Source organism: Atta colombica, unplaced genomic scaffold (genome assembly GCF_001594045.1).
Source record: "Atta colombica isolate Treedump-2 unplaced genomic scaffold, Acol1.0 scaffold146, whole genome shotgun sequence".
NCBI classification, from domain to species: Eukaryota; Metazoa; Arthropoda; class Insecta; order Hymenoptera; family Formicidae; genus Atta; species Atta colombica.
In genome coordinates, this window is record NW_017259235.1 from 476,237 (window position 1) to 483,968 (window position 7,732).

Consider the following 7,732-nt stretch of genomic DNA (forward strand, 5'->3'; position numbering starts at 1 on the left):
TATATATATATATATATATATGTATATTCTAGCGATTATTAACTTATACAGGTATATTAACTTATACAGCATCTCAGTAAGTCATAACTATAATTAACGATGATAATTCAAAGTCGTCACCATTGTATTCGTGAATGATTTTTTAGGGTCTGCATATTCTAGAAAGATATGTCGTTATGCTATTTAAAAACCTACAATTATAATTTTTCATATTTCGCGTTTCAGCTTGGTTTCCCCGTTCGCGAGGAAAACGATTAGAAAATCTTACTACTTGACGATGTTGTATCCTTGTTCTCGCAATAACGTGGGGATAAAACCTGCAGAATCGTTTGGGCGGAATCAATTTTCACGCGATCGAAGCTTTCGAACTTTTAATCGGCCGTTTGATCTCCAACCGGCAATATTTCCCTCATAAACGGCAAGCATGGCGAATTCGGGTAGGGCCTGCAATAAAGCAAAGGCCAATAAATAACGCGGTGGCGGCTGTAACGGGGTAGCAGAACAGGGGCAGGAGAACCATAGCCAATCGCCTGCGCGGTCGATCGATATGTACCCCTCATAGATCGTGTATCGAGAACGACCGATACATACGTCGATCGGCATTGTTGATCCAGTCGAACGATTATCGCGCCGGACAACTGTGGGAAATTAATACAAGAATTGTCGACGCCCGATGGGGAACCAATTCATTCGTAATCGTTCTGGATTTTAGAACCTCAAAGTAGGCCTGTCAAGCAGGTAAAACTGTGCTTCAAGTTTTCCGGACTTAACCCGACTTGGGGATTGAAAATAAAACACAGCAGGACACGTATATATTATTCAGAATTATTCGGAACTATACGGAACAGATCCCGATCGGAATTATTTCGGTTATTGATTGATTCTGCGTGATTCTGCGAGACAATCAATCGTTAATTTGTGAGAAAACTTAATAATGAGGTATACTCAGACGCAACGTTTCATAAGGTATATTAACGAAGTGACAAGCACCAAACACATAAAAGTGATCTCTCTGTAGAGATACATAATGCACCACGGGATGTCTTTTAGGGACATCTTCAACGAACGAAAGAAACTTTTTGACTAATCAATTACGTATATATACCCATAGATTCGCTATGGTTTAGTATTGCATGTTTCTCACGTACGCAACATCTTTTCTTCTCTTAAAAAAGCTAATAAAAAAGAAGACTTTCTTGGAATTTCATCTCGTTCGCGGCATGTTTCAATTTCTAGAGAGCTTGATTATTTTCTGAAAATATTTCACAGTTTGATAAGATTTTAATCCAGTTAACAGTCCAACAGGAAAAGAAGCATCATGTTTCGTTGATTTAATTTAAGACAAAGTGCTGTACAAATAATCATTAAGCAGAACCAACGCTGGTGAAATGTTACTATCAATCTCGGATTACTATACTATTAAAGTATTAGAGAGTTTTTGCAATACTGTTTATGCAGATACGGTAAAAGATAAGGTCAGATTATCTTCTTCTTAACAATAATTAACTATATCTGGATTCACGTTATTATTAATATTAATATTATAATTATTAATATTAATTAGCGCAGGATTTACACTCCTGTATTTTTGTTACAACAATCTGGAGTTTATCGCAATAGAGACATATGCAAGTTTATTACTTGGGTAATCAATGTGCAAATAGATTGTTAGAAGTGCGCTTCGTTACGATACGAACGAGATTCAATTTCGCAGATAATATAAGATAGCTACTGCTGCATCCTAGGATCAGTAGATTCAGTCAAATTTGAGAGATTCAATCTTTTGTTACTTTTGACTCTCTTCAGCTTTATTTTCTTGATGATTCATTCCTTCGAGCGTCCGTTTAATCGTAAAAAACTTATGTACTGAGAGAAAAATATATTAACTTTAACAAATATTTGTTTGAATATTTACTAAAATTGAATATTTACTAAATGTTAATATATTTATTTGCTATAAGGCCTATTAATTTGATTTAACTGTTATTATTTTTTATTTAGTAAATATTATATTTATTTTCTGTAAATAAATGTTATGTTAGTGCTAGTTCGAACAATTATATTTATTAAAATTGAGAGAAAGAGAGAGAGAGAGAGAGAGAGAGAGAGAGAGAGAGAGAGAGAGTACATTATTTTTCTCTCAAAGTGTAATAATACATTTAATAATTTTTAATAATTATTTATTAGACGCCAATGATTTGCAGATCTCAGATGGTACTAATCATGTTTGAAAAAGGTCAACCGCAAAGAATCGAAAGGTGCCGCTTTAGAGATGATTCCAACAATGATTTCGGTTTCTAACGGATGCGAACTGTGGAAAGCGCTATTATTCCTCATGTTGGACAAACTCTTTTTTCCATGAGGAAGAAACCTGGACAGATTTACGCCTATTTTTTTTCTTTTTAACGCAATTCGACGCGCGATAATCTGGAACTTGGGTGAAAGCGTTCAGTATAATTGCGTGGTTATGAAATGAATCTTTAAAAAAAATTAGAGTTATAGTTCCACTAATAACTATACTGCCCGCTTTTCGGTTATCTCTCTTTCTTTGGTTGTGCTCTCGTAAGATTTTATGAATCCCATCAGGATTTAGTTACACAATACAACTCGCTAATATATTTTTTCATGCAGAGAAACCTTAAGTCTACCTTTGTAAAGGTTTTTTGTCGTTTTTTTCGGAGATTTCTTTTACCAGTTTTACCCTTTCTCTCTGCAATGTCGTAACTTCTCATTTTTATCTTTTATGATAATAAAGTGACGTGATCGATTTCCTATTTTTTCCTTGCCTGTCGTTTTTTCTACGTTTTTCATCAACTTTATAATGTTTAGTTTGTTCTATTCTATTGTAACTGCGAGATTTATTATTGCAAGTCTATATGAAACTTAAGATACGAACGTCTATATTATTTACTATTTGTACATTATCTTATCTTATCTATTGTTTATATTTGCAATATTTATTATTTGCATAAACTTTTTAAATTTTGTACAAATTTAATTTTATACAATTGATTAACAATTGATCTCATTTTCGCATGAGATTTTTAGACATAACTTTGTTAGAAATAATTAATATTAATACAAGTTCTTACACTATTCCTTATTAGTAAATTTAAAATGAATCTAATCAAAATCATTAAATAAGTTCGTATTTGTAATGAAGTCATAGGGCAAAACAAAATTCCAAATTTGTGCTCTTTGCACGTTTCGTTTCGCAATCTTGCAGCGAAATTCTTTTGCGGCGAACCAAAAAAACGCTTTCTGATGTAACAGATATGAAACCATGGATTAAGGAGGATATTGTATCGATTTAACTAACCTTTAGATTTTTAGACCGCCTTTTAACATATAAATGAACAACCGTTAAGTATTCAACGTTTATATAGGGATGTAAGGAAGCATCGATTACATTTGTCTCATCGTATCTTGATAGATCGTTAAGCCGACGACGTTCATATGGAATTATCTCATTTCATCGAGACTATCGACGGAAAACCAGTAAACGAGCTAGAGTTTCCCCCTCACGATCAGGGCTGAATCATTCGTAGAGTTAATTGTCCTCACCGCACCCCATCCTCGTTCCCGTTATTTGTGTAAACTATCACATGTATATATGTATAAGTCCTTAAATACTTGATACAGAGATAATATTGGTTTTGTGCAAGAACTATACGCTGTAAGCTATAATATCCTCCTCTCTCTCTCTCTCTTAAAAAAAAATTATCTTTGCAAATATTTAAAATCTTATTTAAAATGTTTTCCATATTTATATCGCATTTTTCAGAAGATTAATTTCTTCAGAAATAAATCGTTAAAGTTAGAAAGGAGCACTTTAACTTTTTGTATATGTATATAGATTACAGATATATTTTATTTTGTTTAAAACTTTTAATCCATGACAATTGAATAAAGGCGAGAAGAATAAAATCAATTAAGAATACTGTGAATGTAATTCATTTTTTTCTTTGTCAATATACATACATATAATATTAGAATTTGAGAAAAATTTTTGAAAAAGGTTAACATACGTTTGTTGCTCGGAAACTGACTGGATCGAAAATTGAAAGAAAAATTTATTTAATACGAAGAAACACTTTCTTCAAATGTATATTTTCTTTGCACGTATACACAAATACGTGCGCTTGGAAAATTCACCGACAGGAGCCGGCGCGAACCGTTCCCATTACGCGAAATAAATGCGAGTTAATTAAAGGGAGGAAACAATTACTCGCGAATAAATCGCTGCCGTTAATCCGTTATAGCGCGGACAAGTTAAACTTCTCCTCTCGCCGCCAATTCTCGCGCGCGCGCGCGCGCGCGAGCGTTCACAGGGGCTTTGCGAGAAATAGGGATTTGCGAGACCGACGTCGACGTCGGGGCGCGTTCGCATAATTGGCTTTGAGCGTCGGCACCTGCGTCCCAAAGTCGAAGCCGAACGGTTGGAGGCGGGGCGAAAGACGAAATGGATCATTCGATTCGCTGAGATTGCTTCAAAATACCGTCTCTCTCTCTCTCCAGACATACTTAGCACTGCGTTTCAATCGTATTATGAAGCTAACTCTCTAAAATTTCGCATATGAAGATACTTGATAATATATAGTTTTTAATAAAAATTGCATTTGTAATGTGCATCTCTTTCTGACGTTTCCCAAGAGAAACATCCGTAAAGATTATCGAATTTACTTTTAAGGTACCAATAATTATCCTTAACATCATAAAATAATAAAAAATAATAAAAAAAAATTGTCAAACATTTTAAATAATAATATAAAAATTTTGATAGATTTTTAAATAAGAATAAATCTATTTTTGAAAATCTTTTACTAATAATCTTAATATTTATATTTATTGAACAATTTTGACTATGTCTACGATGTGATGCCAAAAATTTTTCTAACGTGGAATTAGAACCTTTTCAGAAAATAAGGGATAATAATTTTAGTTTATATTACTTTATATATGAACTAAGTTTAACTCGAAATTATGAATACATTAGAATGATCGCTTTTGTTGTTGCTTCTCTGAGTTGTCATCATGTGTCATGATTCTCTTGGGAATAATGGTACAGCTTTATTTTCTTTCTTATATTTCTACATTTCTCGCAAATATTTCTAGTTACGTGAAATTTCAAGGAACCGCGACATCGCAGAAAATGTACGGAATATTGTTGTTGCATATCATATATCAACATAATTTATTTACGAATTAGATTTCCAATCAAGTAAAAAATAATTCGATAAAAAAGGAATAGTTTTTTTTTCATTATTAATTTATAGACTACATTATTTGCCAACACACAAAAATCACAAGTAACAAAAGAGTTTAATAATTTAATACAACAAAAGAGAACATACTTTCAATTCTTTTTTCTCTCACTAGCAGTTTCGAAAATTCCCTTTGTTATAACATATATTTGGTTCGCTGTGAATTACTATTATTATACTGATCTGAAGCACAATATGGCCTCTAAAATTTATTTTCACTCCGTTTTTGCATTGAAACGTCTTGCAAGCAAATCATTGTTAGAATTTTGAATTCTTGATTTCTGATGTGCCCTTTATTTAAAGTGATTGAATATCATAACCAGTATTTAGAAATATATTAGGATTTAGGTTTTTATACTAGATAATAATTTTCGTTTCTAGATTTGAAAGCATGAAAGAAAAAATTTTTCTTAGAAAAGAAAGAGGAAAAGATGGTGTACCTGAAAAGCAGGTAATATTTACGAGAGAAATAAATTATGAAATTATATTTGATCTTTTTTTAGTCAAAAAGGTAATGCAACATATAAATTGCAATTACATAAACAGAAAGAATTCCAATTAATTTTTAAATATTTTAATTTTTAATTTTTAATTTTTTAAAATTCGGATTAACTATTAATTGTAAATAAACTGATAATACAAAATTAATACAAAAGAATGGGATGAATGAATGAGAAAAAAGTACATTTTTCAAGTTTTCTGTTTGAAACAGCTTGTTCTTCAAGAAGAAAATTTGAACAGAAATAAGAAATATACGTATACTTCTGCTGTCGATTAATTGCAATGGATTTCACGCTGCTTTCAGAGAGCTTTGCAGAGAGCATATGTGAATATGAACCCTCCTGTTGCCTTCCAATGTCGCCACCCGCGGACACGGTTTCAGACGGATCTCATGCGGACCATTTTGTTATTGGAATTTGATGATCCACCGTCCCCGTGGGGACCCGCTACATAAATATTTGCGCGGTAAATCCCTTCGCCGATCCACTTGCTTTCTCTCGCCGCCCCTCGTTCTAACTGCCACCCCTCCCTTCTCTCACCCTCCGTACCCTTTCGTTTTATTACGCGAATTCGTACATGGATTCTCTCGGTAACTTTATGATCTGCGTTTAACGGCGTCAGATTCCTCGCGTCACCGATTGCCCAACGATGATTCCCTTGTCCATTCATATGGACGAGCACGAGTTTTCTCCCTTTTAGCCACAGATTGTCTGACTGGGAGTCAAGTTTCTTTTGATTAAGAATTATTTCAAATATGATAATACTGAATTAACAATAATCAATCAAAAGTATAAGAGTTAGTGTTTCGTCAAGACAAGATTTCTTGTCTTGTCTTGATTTTTAACATAAGAAATTTCATTTTTCTTGTCTTGATCATTTCCTGACATTATCTTGAATTTCTTGAAATTTCTTGATTTTTTAAGCAGAACTCTTGACATATTGTCAAGAAATCTTAGTCTGATAACAATTTCTCGTTTTGTCTTGAAATCAATTTCCAATTTCTTGTTTTGGTTTTGTCTTGATTCAAAACAAAATCAAAACAAGATTTCTTGAATTTCTTGACTTTGATGAAACACTAAGAGCCAATTCTAGATATTTTATATGTAAATAACTTTATAAATTCTATACAATAATAAACGTTTCGATCTTATCATTGGATCATCTTCAATATTACAAATGTTATACATTTTTATGATAATATTGAATCTACAATTCTTCTCCATGAAATACAATTTTAGCAAAAAATTGCTTGAGGATACTTCAAGGAAGATGGGGTGGAACAAAGATGTATCATTGATTCGCTTGAGATGTAATCCGCGAAAATTAATTCGCACAATAGCGTGTTGACTCTTATCTGAGTTACTCGGTGTTGAATTAATGATTAAAATAAAGATCGAGAGGGATTGCTGAAACGTCTGCCCGACAGCTAGACTATCATATCGCTTTAATGACGTAAGGCTTTTTAACCCCTCGGCAATTCTCTTATTTACTGGATGACAGCAGGTGGAGATTACCCTTTCTTTCTGCGATTCAATTCGCAGTAGGGGGATCGCGCCCCGCAAAATAATAAACATCGTTACGTCGCCTATACGATGTTACAATCGCGATGATCCCTGCGAATTACTACCAAGTGCCCAATTTATCGCTCTAGGGGCAAATTTGTCACTTTGAAAGTTACATCTCACGAATGCTTTCCGAATACTTAAATAAATAATTAAACATCAATGCAATTCGTATTTTAATATATTCTCTTATTTTTTTATAAATAAGAGAAATCATCTCCTTTCCAGATACGTTACTATTTCGGACAAACATTACACATGTTATTCGTTCTTGAATTTTACTGAAAAGGAGATGATTCTTCATAACAAGATTTAAGTCTCGGAATTAATCAAATTAAGATAAAAAAATTTCTTCCTTAATTTATTTTTTTAAATTAAGTTAAAATATATTTATTATTATTTAAT